The sequence below is a fragment of the Nematostella vectensis genome, chromosome 5, assembly GCF_932526225.1.
Source record: "Nematostella vectensis chromosome 5, jaNemVect1.1, whole genome shotgun sequence".
Lineage (NCBI taxonomy): Eukaryota > Metazoa > Cnidaria > Anthozoa > Actiniaria > Edwardsiidae > Nematostella > Nematostella vectensis.
This window is the reverse complement of record NC_064038.1, coordinates 6,607,839-6,623,440: the sequence shown is the minus strand read 5'-3', so window position 1 is coordinate 6,623,440 and position 15,602 is coordinate 6,607,839. Positions and strand designations below refer to the sequence as shown.

Below are 15,602 nucleotides of genomic sequence, written 5' to 3'. Positions count from 1 at the left end.
CGATCAGTTGGGGGAGCGGGGCCTCGCACTGCCCTTGGGGGGGCCCCCACTTAAGGTGGCTTTGCCGAAAATAGACGCCCTCTACATCTGCTGCGATATCGTAGACCGCACGCAATGCCTCGCCTTAGGCGAACTTTCAAACATTCTCGCTTGCCTAGAAACCCGCGGGAGGCCGCACGAGAAAGTCGTCTATGGACCCGACGTCCCCGTTTGTGCCGCAGCATCTTCCTCTGAGTTTGTCTCGGGTATCCAAATATGGATCAGGGATGACCGCGGTAGACGGGTGGACTTTAAGGGTAAGCCTGTTTGCCTCGTATTAGAGCTAACCTAGGTCCGACATAACAAGCATGGCAAACAGCGACGTTAGAAGCGGTGCCATATACCCCTCGCTTCCCAGCGTCTGCCCCCCGAAGGGTACGCACATGACGCCTACCGCTCCGGCAAGCATCGGCGGCGAGGGGCAAAGCTTCCGACTCCAGAAAATATGTGACACTCAGGCGGTTCTAGACAACGAGATAACGCATCATCGACAGGTGCGGAGGAAGTATAAGCGCGCCTTTGCCGTTACCCATGCTGTGTCTGTGGCATCCGGCATCGCTGCAGGGGCGCTTTCCAGTGCCGGGGTGGGGGTCTCTTTGAGTGGGATAGGGGTTCTGATCGGCGGTCCGCTGGCAGGGGTCGCTGGGCTGGTCGGTGTCGTGGGCGCGGGCGCAGGGGTAGTCTCTAGGGGTCTTACGACCAAGGTGGCTAAACACGAAGACACGATGGTTTTAGCGGAGAGTAAGAAAAACTCGATCAGCGAGCTGGTCTCTAAGGCTCTGCAGGACGGGCATATCTCAGACGAAGAGTTTCGGCTAATACTTCAGAGCTCGACACGGCCTCGCACCGCGTGAGAAAAAAAGCAGGAAAGACACGCGAAAAGATGAAAAAGAGGCTGCGAGAAATTCGCGAGGAGTTCGGGAGCGAGGTGTTCGAGTAAAACTCAGGTTTAAACGCCACGCCAGCGGCTTTGAATTTACGGCCGCAAAACGGTTATTCCGCGCTCCGTAGGTTGGCGGCCCAATCCACGTTCCTCGTTTTCACGGCCCTCAGGTCCTAGCACAAGGCGCTGGCGTCCCCGACATAGATCAATGATTGCTAACCATCGCTAATTACCCATCTACGCGGAGTGTGTTTTGCGTAGATTTACCCATCTACGCGAAGTGGTACCGACGTAGATTAATAACCAGCAATTATTAATCTACGCGAAACGCGTTTCGGTGTCACTGAAAGTCCCCATCCTGGAATGGGGCTGGGGGGTCGGAGGGGGGATTCGCGCCTCCCAAGCCTAAGACGGGGCTGGGAGGCCCGGAGGGGCAATCCGCGCCTCCCACTCGTTTCTATGAAACCCCCCAGTCCCCCCCTTTTATAGAGTTGCAATTCATAAAATTAAGTAGGCAAGAAAGTCCAGAGAAGCCAAAGGCTTATAAAATAGGACTCCCTTCTAACATATCTATAAATACATAGAAGTGGACCTTTTGCTCTCGTGGGCGGTGCTGCCCCTCTCTGGGTACGGGCCTTGTTGAATTGTGTATTGAAACATTTGCCCTATAATGAAAGAGAATCTCTGATTTAGGCATATTATTTCCTATGACTACGCCTATTTTACTATTTCTAAGGCGTTGTAGGGAGGCGAACTATGACATGACTCACCGAATTTTATTCTCATTTAAGAATTCGTTCTTTTTTTCAAATAGTAATGTTGGATCCGTTTTCCACATCCATAAATCCGGTCGAATGGTGTTTAAGTTGGATAAATTTCAAAGAAGTTTGATTTCTTATTCAATATCCATTCAGCACTTCTATTGTTCTAAAAATATCGCATAGGAGGTCGGGTCCGTTTAGCCGGGTCATTCGATTTTTAAATGCATGCAGGCGCAGTACTCCCTCCTATCAAACCAACTTTTTGTGGGTGAAAATGCTAAATTACCCACAGTGATATATCTGTGGTTATTAATATATCTGATCTTACTTCGGTAAAATACTCAAGTTTTCCGGGATGATCAAAATATTGTTTTTGATAGCGGTACCGACCACACAGATTCATTGTTTCAACTTTATATAAATAAATGATGTTGCATAAAACACTACATGTTTTAAGGTTCTGTTCTTTATTGGTTCCTGTGTATAATTATACTATTACTAGCGGGTACCCATGAAACAATTACGCTGGAGAAATACTTCTTCCTGTTGTCTTGGCCTTGTAGTGGAGTTTTATCTGCAAAGAATTGACGTAGCTAAGCAAAAATAAGTTTCTAGCCTCACAGGCTGCCCAGGATCTGTCCCTATTTTGTTAGTTAAGATATCGAGTTCGTCAAAAAGAAATAGCACAATCAAAACACTAAAGCCACTCTTAGAAAGAAAGATGCTTGACTAATTTTAGTTTAGTGAGTATTGGTAAAATGCGATTAGCTGCCTAAATAAGGTTATGCTATGGAAAGGGAAAATGTTCTAAAGAGAGAAATTCGATGGTCTCCGCTCTTAACTAAACCTCTGCTTGTGCTGTGTACAGATTCTACAAACATGATAACTTTAGGGATTATTTATTTCTAATAATCATTATTCTGTTCAGCTATCATAAAATGGATATAATAAAAACATGTATTATCTTGTTTTTTTTCATTGTATATGCCATATGTATATGCCATATCACAACAATGATTGGGGCTAGAAAGGTAAGAAGCATCATCTCTTTAGATGGGGTTGGTCTCGAAGTGTGCTCCATTAAAGTAGTAGGGGCTGATGGTCCTATCTTACAAATACTATCCCCGCAGCAGAGATAGCACCGGAATAAAATTCAGGAAAACTAAGAATGTGAGAATGTTAAATATTTCGTAAACATTTCTTTGGTTCACTGCCCTCAATGTGCTATCAATTAGGGGTAAATTTATTTTAACACCCAAAGTGAGCCATATTGTATTAACAATATAATTTAGATTAAATTTCTTATTTCATTTATGTAAGTGCAAAGTAAACAACAATATCTATTTATGCTATCATATTGTTTAAACATTTTTATTTTAAAGTAAGTGAGAGGGCTATAGAATATCCAGACTTGAAATTGTAACATAATTCTTAAGGATCGAGATCAACAACACTTTAAAGACAACACAATGCTCTAGATTTCATTGAAAATGTTCCATAAAATTAAAATGACATTCAATGAGGGATAAAGTTGTTTTAGGAAGAAAACAAAACTTATTTAAAGAAAGGACCAAAATACCAAAAAACAAGCACCATAGTACCAAAATAATTTGAAATCTACTTGGTAAAAATAATCGTGTCATTCAATGAGAGTGATCAAGATATTTTATAGTAAGGAAACAAAATGTGTCTTATGGGTAGCCGGACAAGTGTCCCGATGTAAGGTAGTCACTTCTTTGGGATTCTTCACAGCGATTTGTAGAAGACGATTTTCTTCAATAGTCTCAAACTAAGGTAGTCACTTCTTTGGGATTCATTCATGGCGATCGCAAATGTAAACACGAGTAAATACAGCGAAATCAATCCGGCTTGAGATGATTTTGCACAACTACTTGGTAGAGACAGAGACTATGGTAATATATACAGTAATGAAATCTGGAATCTGGCCTTCAACTGCACAAATACATGGATCTGAGAGCTGGACTCGCAAAATCCAAGATGGCGGCCATGACACAGCTTATGCAGAAGGTATCGACTATAGCGCAAATATTCTTGGGTATTTTGCACAAACACGAGACGACAAAAAAAAAATGCATTTTATGACTGGGCTACCACAGGTTTTCTAGTAAAAACACTGACAAGACAACTAAAGGTTATAAACTGAATTTATAAAGAACTAAACAAGGAACAGAACAAATGACATTTCAACTCAAAGTACAACTGTATTTATTTACTACACAAATCTGCGCTAGTTATTCATATTTAAAGCATATCTCCGGCACTGCTGTCATACGATCCTCCGTCATTTACCTCCATAAGACCCGATCGGACATACAGTTTACTACGTATGGTTGTGGAGTCTTAAAATAAAACATAAAAAGAGACAACGCAAGGTTACTGGTCCCCTCCCTATCCATTTTCTACATTTTTAATAACAGAAAATGGTAGGGATATTAACCTGGTTCACCAGGGGGTATCATCAGGAACCACCTGATTCATTGTTGCCAGCTTAAGCGAGTCACAGTTTGGCGGATCAACTTCAGACAAACCAGAAAGCTGGGGGATTTCATTTGTACTATATGCACTTGCACCCTATTTGTACTGATTCGATCTCAAGCTGTGTCGAGGTCACAATCAAATGATGTGTTACATCTGCAATCTCAATACTCGCCATCACAGTTGAAAGGTGGATGATTAGCTTCTCAAACAACGTTTTTTCACTGTACGATACAGATCCGATAAAAGTTCACATTCTGGCACAGTTGGCACTTGGATCAGGTGATGGTGCTCACTTGCATGTTGTCATTGTTTGAATCTTGCTATGGCACATAATTGGTTGCTGCCACCATTAAGACCTGGGAGGGGTTATACATTAGTTGTGTAAGACACTGAAGAAACCCAAAGAGCAAAAAACATCCTAGTGAAACTTGGGTGATGAGGTGAATGACAAAAAATTTACATATGTTGAGACTTTTTTAATTGTCAGTCAAAGTAGTTTGATGTTTGCTGGACACAACAAAAGTGTGAATTACAGTAGGTTTTTCTTCCAATCCCTGTTGTACTTTGCTCAATGTTTTGAAGCTCACATTTCATGAATTTGCGTGAAAAAAGAGATTCTTTTTATTTAGGATAACAAAATTCTTGAAAACCGGTGACAACAAATGTTTTAGTACAATCTTTGACATGGCGACCAAAAGTAAGCCCCGGTACTACCTTTACATATACATCAGTGGTTAACAACATGTTTGCATGTTTGGCTTGACTTTTACCTTGAATGTCTCCTGGTTCTTCTGCCATTCCAGCCTGTTAAACAGAACATGTTTAGTTTTTTTTAACAAATTTTGCTTGTGGTGTAATACCGTCATAGTACCTCAATGTGGGTTGTGCAGACCAACATACAGTTGAACTCACAAAAAGGGACTAACTGGGACCAGTCCCATATACACATGAAGTCCCATTTTAGTGTATTTTGAGCTTGTGTGAGAAAATTAAAAACTGGGTCACTTTTTCAAGTTTCAAAACTATGTTGATGTCCTACTTCTCCAAAAACCCATTAGAGCCCTTTCTATAATCTTATCCATTGCTTGAAAACCTCTACCAAGTTGTCTAGGAGTCATAGGGGTTAAGTTCAAATGTTTGCTTTTTGCTTGGCACATGGGGCTTTATACACACACATACTTTCCAAATAAAGTGCAAACCAAGTCACAGTGACATTTAGCCTACACAGCTATATGCATATACAGTATTGGAACCAGAGTGTGACAAATGACTCACATCTGTGACTAAATATAAGCTTTTTCCAGCATAATATTGAAAAATGTATGTGATATTATTTCTGTATGTTTATGATTGCAATAAGTGACTAATCTTTTTTCAATTACTTTATGTTGTATGACGACTTCAAACACAAGTTACTGTATATACATGTTCTGAAACTGTTTACCACCTTTTACAAATCGTTTTTTGCATCTTAAAAACTCTTTACAATTATTCTATTTTGCTTTCATGCTTGATTTGGAATTTCCAAAATTCCAACATTCACCAGATCCTGTTTTTGTTATTAGGTGGTAAACCTTTATAAAGCTAGTAAAGTTCAAAGGAAGCGTATAAAAAATTAGCATGGCAGGGAAAACTGTTGGTAATGGATAAAGATGATTACAACAGACCCTTATGTTTAAAGGCCATCCATAACTCATAAAGCGTGTCCATAAATATTATGAAAACAAAGCAATACATAATAAGGCTTTTGTTCAGAAATAGGGTCAGCGAAGAAATATTTTAGTCCAATAAAAGTGAATACAAATACAGAACTCTATTTCAACGCTTTATAAGCTTATAGATAATACAAAAATGATTATTTGAGATCGTTAAACACAAGTATGGCTCAACATCATTCAAATCCCACCCCACTAGAGCTAGGAATTAATGCGTTTGAAAATTAAAAAAATCACTAACACTTAGATTCTAAACAATGCTAATATAGGGCGCTTTCTATATTTTTTCTCGCATTTCCTTATTATTTGTTCACTATGAGTTCCGGTAGTAGCATAATTAAACATGCATTATTCCATGACTTTGTTGGGCTAATAACTTAAGGTTGGATGGAGTTTGCTTTTTTCATCAGTTGAGCTAATACTTTTAAGTATTGTAATACTTAAAAGTATTACAATAGTCTTCGCTGTTTTGCTTAGAGATTTTCAAGAGGAACATATTCAGCAGAACTTCATCTACCCAAAAATTATTATAATTAATGGAGATCCTTACCTTGAATAAAGGGTAAATGCTGAAAAAAGTGATTCACCAAGTTAACAATTCCAACACGACCCTATGAACGATCTCCCCTTAGCACGATCTCCACGAGGTACAAGACACGATCACAAGGCACTTTGATTGGATGGACGGTATGGGAGATACAAGAGACAATCTGATTGGTTAGACACTTCTGCAACGAGGACCATTCTGCAACGCTACATATAATGGCTAGCCTCGTCCCCAGGCTACTCCCTTGCTGTCAGCACTCACATTTTCCAATATGGCGGACGCTTCATGCTGACTTCGAGTAGCCTGGCAGATCCTTTACTAATATCTCCGTTTCTCAAAAAAAAAATACTGTTTATTTCACCAGCGATCAAAGAAAGGTGTGCTTTGAAAAGTTTTCAGTAGTTTTAGTAGGTTTCGCTGCTTACATCAGAAAAATTCTGTTTGTCAGTTTTGGAGTAGATGGAGGGTTCGGAAGCCTCTAAAAACTCTTCCCTGAGGACCAAAACCGTACCCGTTTGGCCGAGACGAGCTAGTAGAAAGTGTGCAGATAGTTGGCAAGAGCTTGATAACATGAGTACGCTGAAAAGAGACGCTGAATTTCAACGCTAACAACTTTAAAGTTCCTCCTTTCAAGGTGAGTGTGGAAGAGCTTTAATATTGTTACTGATATTTCAAAAGTGAATGGCCAACTCCATACACTACATATATAATGTAATATTGCTTACATTTGCTATTTTTTGCAGGAACAAAACTAAAGACCATGATGGCTATAGGTTTTAGAATCCTACAGGACAGTTTTGAGATCAACAACAGGACTTTTGCTACGCCATTTGATGATATTGCCCTGGTTCTTAGAAACCAACTACATGACATTAAAGCAGCCTTTCCTTCTCTGAAAAAGAAACGTTCAGGGAAAGACACAATTTCAAGCTGCCAGTCATAGGGAGTTTCATCTGGATTCCCTATCTACTTAGTCTTAATAAAAAAAAAAACACACACACAAAAGACAGGTATCTGTCGCACAATTTTTGCTGTCTTTAATCAAATCTTAAAAAAAGACCTCTAAAGTTCAATGCTTGATAAACTATATGAAAAGATAACTTATCTGATTGCAAAGGATGCTGTTAGTTGACAATGGCAAAGGTGTAACAATAAAGTAAAAACATAGAATGGTGAATTTTTTTCACATATCAGTTTTTTTCATGAGGAAGCTTCAAAATAACAACTACAAATGAAGTCTGATATGTTATTGACAATATTTGAATGAAAATATCTTGGTCAATCGCTTGAATAAGCCGATGGAAATGGATGCTTTGTGTGACTTGGCATTGCCTGAGAGCAAAAAACGGTGGCATGATTGGCCTACTTTAGATTTGTTTGTTTTTATGATAGGGTCTTTTTTGTAAATGTAAAATATGCAAAACTACATGGCCATAGCAGGGGGTTTCCCCAAATAAAAAAATGTATAAAGGAATTAATATAAGGGGCATGGCTGTAAATTTGTTACAGGGCTTTACTTAAGTTATCATTTTACTTAAGTTATCATCTAACTTAACAGCATTCATGTGCATATTTGTAAATGATGTTTGGACTTCTTGGCTCGAATGTCGCTGTGAAGACTTTTTGGCAGCAAATCTTGGTGACTTATAACCGGTGGGATATCCAGCTGCTGATCCATGAAGAAAATGTGGTATTTCTTACTCTGCAAAAAAAAATAAAAATAATAATAATAATAATATGCTTATAGGATACACTTCCCTTTGCATGTATGTATATGTTGTATCTGATTTACAGATTACAGTAAGTTTCAGAATGAAAGGGATGTCTATACTTTTTTCGCAGTGTAACAGCTGAATGGTTGGCTATGTTTACAATGAATTTCAAATGAATATAAAAAATATATTCCATCTTTACAGTGAGAAGGTTATTTTGTCGATTAGTATCAATGTGTAAATCATTAGTCTCAATGGCTGGTAATCACAGAGTGTTGGGGCCTTAGATATAAATAATATCTGACATAGCAAAGGCAATATGCATGAAAGCTGGATTCAAACTCTGTGACAACAATACCATGAATGGGTTTTGACAATGCATTAAAAGCTACACAAGGGATATGACTTCTAAGTTCCTTGTATGCTTTAACGAAATTTACGTGCACGAATCATCTGTTGAAAAGAAAGAAGCGTTGTTTGAACTCTACTAGAACTCAAGTCGAGTCGCAAAGTGCGAATTAGTTTTCGAAAGCTTTACTAAATTGGTGTCTTTAGCCAGTGCGATGGTTTATAGCCAATTTATGAAAAAAAGGAGCATTTCTCATTTGGAAGATTACGTAAAGCTGTTTTTCTTTGTGCCAAACATGATGTCATATGAACAAGGTGATTCGGGCGAGTAGTTAAATTTCGGTTAGTATCGGCTATCTCTAAAACGGGGAATCGGGGAAAGGGAACGATAAAACGCGGAATACTAAAACGGCGAATCTCTAAAACGGGGAATACTAAAACGGGGAATCTCTAAAACGGGGAATACTAAAACAGGGAATCTCTAGAACGGGGAATACTAAAACGGGGAATCTCTAAAACGGGGAATACTAAAACGACGAATCTCTAAAACGGGAATACTAAAAGGGAATTCTAAAACAGGGAACACTAAGACGGGAACAGAGTTAGGAATCGTGTTATCCTGGTATGCATTCGCTGACAATAATAAATCAAAAAAGGTTTTACTATATGGCTTTTAATATTTAAAATAATAAGAAAGCAAATCAACGAATATCGATTAGTTTATCGATCGATTTCCAAAAGGCGGGAAAACAAGAAACACTCACGCACGGTCAACTAAAAAAATTAAGAGTGAACACTGTGCTGCTTTATGATGATTTGATAGAATATTGCATTTACAAAGAAGCTGCAGTATCTTAAAGATACTTTTTTGGGTATTTGCCTCCCCTGTCATTTATTTTTTTGTTTGTTTGTCCGATTAATTTATTTCTTGGCTATCGGTGGCGCTCGCAGTCTTGTCAAATTGTTTTTCTTTTTTGGGGGGTATTTGCATCCCTTGTTATTTATTCTTTTGTTTGTTTGTTTGTCCGATATAAATAAGCTATGTATTTCTTGGCTATCGGTGGCGCTTGCCGTCTTGTCAGATTGTTTTTCTTCTTCGTCAATTTTTTTTTACACAATCTTGTCAGGATAAAAATCTCCGACTCAAAGTGCTCGTCGCCTATTATCAACTTCTAAGACCTTTTCCAAGCTCTGGTAAGCTCGGTTCCTAACTCGTTTCCTGACTCGGCCCTTTGTTTGTCTTCCGTTTTAGTATTCCCCGTTTTAGAGATTCCCCGTTTTAGTATCCCCCGTTTTAGTATTCCCCGTTTTATCGTTCCCCGATTCCCCGTTCCCGTTTTAGAGATAGCCGTTAGTATCCTCTCAAATATTGCCTATTTCACGCAGAAAATCAAAAATTTTTCATATCTTACAGTCTGAATATCTTGAATAATAGATACCTTATTAAAATAAACGTACCTTTACAGCTTTGATGATAGAAAAGCATGTTTTTTTAGGGCTGCCAAAAATGACGTCGCTTCAGTCAAAGGGACAGACGCTATTTGTGGCGCTTTCGGAAGAATCTGCCAGGCTTCTCGGGGGCGAGAGCAGGAAGGGCCAGTGACGTCATAGCCATGTAGAGCGTGAGAAGCAAAGGGGCGAGGCTATATAATGGCATCACGATTGATCGTCGATCGGCTCACAGAAACATCCTAGTTTGCTCTTGAAACGCAAATGCCCTACAATAAAATCAAAGCAAATGAGAAATGTCTTGTTATCTCTTTTATCAAAACAGGACAAATGTGAAGGTTAATTACTCTTAACAACCCCCAAACCTTCACAAAATTGTGGGGGGGGGGGGGGGGGGCTGATTTGGAACAAAAAGTTCCTGCAAGCAACTTATTGAGGAAAAAAATCCCTGCAACCTAACCTTGCACCATTTTACACAATTTGTCATGCAAAAAAATTATGGAGGCCGAAGACGAAAGTTGTGAAGAAGAGATGTCAGATTCTGAAATAATAATGAACTTGACTGGATCATCAACTGGGACAAGGAGGGCAACTTCGCAGTATTCATTTTCCAGATTTAAAGCCTTTTTTGTTGCTTGAGGTCATAAAGAGGAGGGGCTCTGAAAATTTTGGGTTTCTGCCAGTTGGGGGGGGGGGGGCAACGAAACAAATATTTAGAATGAAATGAGGGCCCTGAAATTTTAAGGTGTCTTGAGTAAAAATAATCCCCCCCCCCCAGGTGTATTTAATGGACGCTCCCTAAACTCCATTAAAACCATCTATTTTGGTCGGATGACTGCCACGATACTTATTGACAATTAACGTTTTTGAATAAGACTTTTACAGCACAGCATACACACATTGGCATTAGTCGGGACCAGACGGGACGCTAGCACAGTCTATAACCCGTGCCGTTCGGCAACCATTAGTCTCCTTTGCAGCCGCCCGAGGTCGGAGCGTTTTTGCGTGACTCCGACCTCGGGCGGCTGCAAAAAAGACTAGGCAACCATGGACAGATGTTTCGTCCTTTTTAGGACTCGTCAGCATGGCATAGCCGGTTAGTGCATTCTCATCATCAACCCTAACGTGAGTCACGTGATCCCGCCGTTCCTTTTCCCACAAATTACCAGATTACGTGTTACCTCTTTTAACCTTCCAACCGGAACTGAATTGTTATGATGATATTACAAATAATCACCACCTCATAGAATGCAGCCTTCAACACTTATTGTTCAAAGCGACCACAATTCATTATCTCTCGAAGTATCGCTGACGTCAAGCGGAGCTGTGTGTTTCAATTCCAAATGTTCGCGTCGTTTTCCTATTCAATTTTACTAAAAGAAATATTCGTGAAAACAATGTTATGATTAGTTTTAAATCTCAAAGTATAATATATGCCACCGCAATTGATCTAGAAAAGCCGTTGGCGCGCCAAATTATAGCGATATTGGCGAGGTATGATGCAAGAGTGTGATTCAGCGATGTGTGGATAAGTGCATAGCTTTCTCCCTTTGTTATTAGAAAACCCCCGTAATCGTTTAATCTCGAAATTTTCAATAGCTTCTTTTTGTTTACCATATCTTTAGTGTTTTCTACCAACTGTCGTAAGGAATATTTCATTTTATTTTTTTACCAGTGAGTTATATGAAGCTTAAGTATTGTCTGTAAGTATTATATGAATAGCGACCGCCTACGAAGAGCAACGGGGAAGTCAGGCATACCGAACATTCCACAGCGTGCAGGCAATGTGTGAAATAAACACGCCTAAAAATAGCGCATTACCGGGAGAGCATGGTAACCAGGGCTTATAAAGCAACGATTTGATTGAAGTGTCGAATAAATAAAGTTGACTATAGCTAACACAGCACGGGAGTAGCGAATAGAAGCATCGAGTGCTGAGAAGAAACTAGAAATGAAACTGGAGGTTACCACGACGACTTGCTCGCTTACCGGCCCTATAACAAGCCCTTCGCCGTATTCGCACGCCGTGGAGGCAAAAACACAACAAATGTGGGAAATGACGGAGTCACAACTCAGTTTTAATCCAAGCTACCCTCTGGGCCACTGCGTGAAAGGCAACCTCTCCGACTCTGTTCTCGACGACTTGGACTCAATATGCGCGAATGAGTGCGCGAAAGAGGCAGCTGCAGTTGAGGATAAAATATTATGGAACTTGATTTTTGAGTTGGGTTTGGATCGAATGAAAGCGCTTCCGGAACTGTGTGTGTGTCACGCGGACTTGAGTAGTGTTAGAATAGTTAGGCGCGAATGAACGCTCGCGAAAAATAACGACGGTTTCTAAATATGAGCTGAGATGTTATACCAAGTATCACACCAGGGCCTCGAAAATTCTACTGATCTCCGAGAACGGAATTATCGTCGGTTTGCTGTGCCACTAAATCATGCAGGGGGAGATAAAAATTGTAACAATCTGCGTACGTCGAAAGAGCAAGACTTTGCCTTTAATCAGATGATATCTCGCCATATAAAAATATGACTAGTGCAGACATAAACCGCAAGGGATTGCTCAAAGACGTCAAAGAATTATCCTACACGAGGTATTAATATGTAGAGTTCCGTGCAGCCGGGGTTTGTTTTTATTAATTATCCTGTTGTTGTCGGGAACAAAGCCCGCTGTCCTAACACTGTTAATGATTACTATGACGTTGAAACCCCCACGTAATGAGCGCCAGAGAACGCATAAATAAAAGAGAGAAAGCAGACCTTGTTATTGTTTTTAAAGTGAGGTGCTAGAAGGGTTGCTTCTGGAATTGTGTGCATTTTAGACGCCCGTCAATGCAGAGCTTGGGTTTTGCTTTACGTAGATCGTAGATTCCGGCCTGTTAGTGATCCGCTTATCTCCACACAGGAAATGATTTTCTCAGATAAGAACCAGCTACCGGTAGCGATAGCCTCTGGTATACGTGTGCCTTGTTAGATAGTTAACGCTATTTAAACTTTTCCTTCTCTGAATATAAATATATGTAAATATTTTGTACATAAATGAAATATGAATGATGAGTTGAATTAAATATATGAATTCGTGAAAGTACAGAACGACTCGAATGCATTATTCCTTCGTGTTGTAAGGGGGACTAGTATTATTTTTATTAGCGCCACCACAAAACGTGCATCCTCTCACATTACCTGTGTTTCTCACGGGTTTTAGCTTAATTAATGACAAATAGCTCATATAGCAATATAGCTGCATTGTTTCTGAATAAATTCGGTGCTGCTTCTTTAGACCAATAGTCTGCGTAAATATGAATGCTCTTGGAATCTCCGTGGTATCATCAGCAATCAGGCAATTGTTACGCAATGCTCGCAATTTTCCCGCGCTGCGTGATTGACAAGTGTTTATGCCGTGCTGACTGAGAGCAGCCATGCGAGATATTTACATTAAACGAAATAACATCCGCCTCAGCACTACGCACAACAGAAATCATGTGCAATTTCAAACCCTCGTGATATCACTTGGGATGTCGTTTTTCTCCTATGCTGGTGCCAATTTTGGCTAAATTGCAGAATACCAGTCCACTTATACATTTTCCTTATATTTACTGCCTCGTTCTATATAAATCGAGGTGTTAAGTCTCATTGTTAACTCTTTGTGGACGGGTATTCTGCAGTTGCTCCCCAATTTTCGACAACAATCGCATCAAAAACGCACTACACTCTTTTTTTTTATAAGAGCGTCTAATTTTCAGTTGAGGCTGGGTTGTTCTTATTTTAGTGTATATAAAAATATAATAACCAATGAATTATTAGGAAGAGATTTACAGAGAGCACAATTTGATTCTGCATTTTAGCGCATCAGGACTAAAACAGAAAACCTTTTCTGCTATATGAGCCTCGGTATGTTCTTCGCATGCTCTTAAATTTTGGTGAAATCTCAGGCTGGACGTTTTTATATAAAAAAAAAAAGGTTTTTGTAAAAAAAAATAATGTAGCGAAGGCAACGATATCAGACTTGCTGTTCGTAGCCATGGAGCGGGGTAAAACGATTGCCCTCGAACTCTGTGAAAACCAACAATTTCGGAAAATATTGTTTCGCTAGAGAAAATTTACGAACAAATACATGGCATATAACGCCGTGTTTGAAAGCATGCAATGTGTAAAATCTCTTCTAACCAAGAGTGAATAGCACTGTACAGGAGAGTCATTCGTATGGTCAACCAATCAGAGGGACGGGTTCCATGCACGGGGGTTTGCTAGCTAATTTCGCGGCTAGAGAACAAAAGCGCTTGGTCTGAGAGAAATCATCGAGTACGGGTCGGTCTGAGCTCGTTCTTGAGGGCGGGTGGCGAACTGAACATAAATTTCAGAGAGAATTCGGCACATCCCTCCCAGTCTCTAGAGAAAACGCTCCGATACACCTAGTCTGCTTAGCAAGCGTTTCTGTTGAGCGGAAATATGGGGATAAAAACGAAGAGTTGAGGAAGGCTGAGATACGCGTGTATTTAAAAGGTTTGACCGCGATACCTCGCAATGGGTTTCCATCACGGGTTAGCCCGAGGGCAGATGCTAGAGACCAAGCTCTCGACCTCCTTGACATTATTACTGTAAACCAATTCCAACCCAAATAACCCTTATTTGTATTTAGGGTTGAAAGTTCAGGTTCTTTACTTCCGAATAAGCGCGGCTCTTGATATGCTCGCGATAATGATCGCGTTATCACGGTCGCGTCGTTGTAATGTGAGCATACATCACCACAGCAAGGGGTCCATTGGATAGTAAACAAGCCGCGACCCATCGCGATCCACCGCGGCCTACCGCGGCCATTACCCAAATACGTGCTTTGAAGCCTCTCATCAATTTCGTATGTCAGCACTCGACTGGCTTCTCAATACATCAAGTGTCATTTCCGTTTCAAGTAGTACATGACCCCTTGGGCGCCAAGATTTCGCATTGTTTTGGATATTGGATACCCTGTAGACCATGAATTAGATCCGCTTCCTAAATTGCTAGACCAACTGCAAATCATAAATAGGGTTAAATAATTCATGGAGTTATCTATATTGGTGCCCTTAGTGTAGATTCAATCTGGACTACTGTCTGATGCTAAGTCCCTTTCGTAATAATCGAAGGGCTTTAGATTAGGCCGAGAAGTGCAGATAGAAATTAATAACATTAAATTTTCGCTTATATTTCCTTCAAGGAAATAAGAATTCACCTCTTTAGACTAGGAATACATAATGCTCCGGTCCGAAATGGATTACGAATCAAACAGAAATAAGGTCACGTGACTGGTACACCTCTTCTCTAAGTTTTGCACGCAGTTTATATTCGGAAAATTTAAATAAGTGTGTAAGGATATTGACTGAAAATGGCCGGTGTTACTTTATGCCTTTTATCACAAAAATATTCGAACTGGATTCTAGCTCCAGAAGGGGGAACGAAAGGAAGATTTGGAAAAAGAACGGAGGCGTGACTAGACAGCATTTGGGAACAAGCCAAAGACGTGATTAAGATGCCTTTTTCTTTCTTCTTTTTTTTTTTTTTACTTTTTTTGCGATCTTTTTGTTTATTTAACATTTTTCAATGATAATTGCCCCCAAAATTTGGACTCGCTCTAATAAGTGCAATGCACAGATCCCTCCCCCACCCCCC

The 15,602-nt window shown here is 39.9% G+C and overlaps 1 long non-coding RNA gene across 1 annotated transcript; it reads right to left on the bottom strand.

Annotated features, from left to right (window-relative positions):
- Positions 1-3,830: 3,830 nt before the first annotated feature.
- Positions 3,831-11,379, bottom strand: LOC116617763. Its single transcript, XR_007308101.1, has 5 exons — positions 11,135-11,379; positions 9,963-10,222; positions 6,448-8,146; positions 4,953-4,986; positions 3,831-4,538 (listed from the first exon to the last, which is right to left on the bottom strand). It is a non-coding gene; the product is annotated as an uncharacterized LOC116617763 (long non-coding RNA).
- Positions 11,380-15,602: the final 4,223 nt, after the last annotated feature.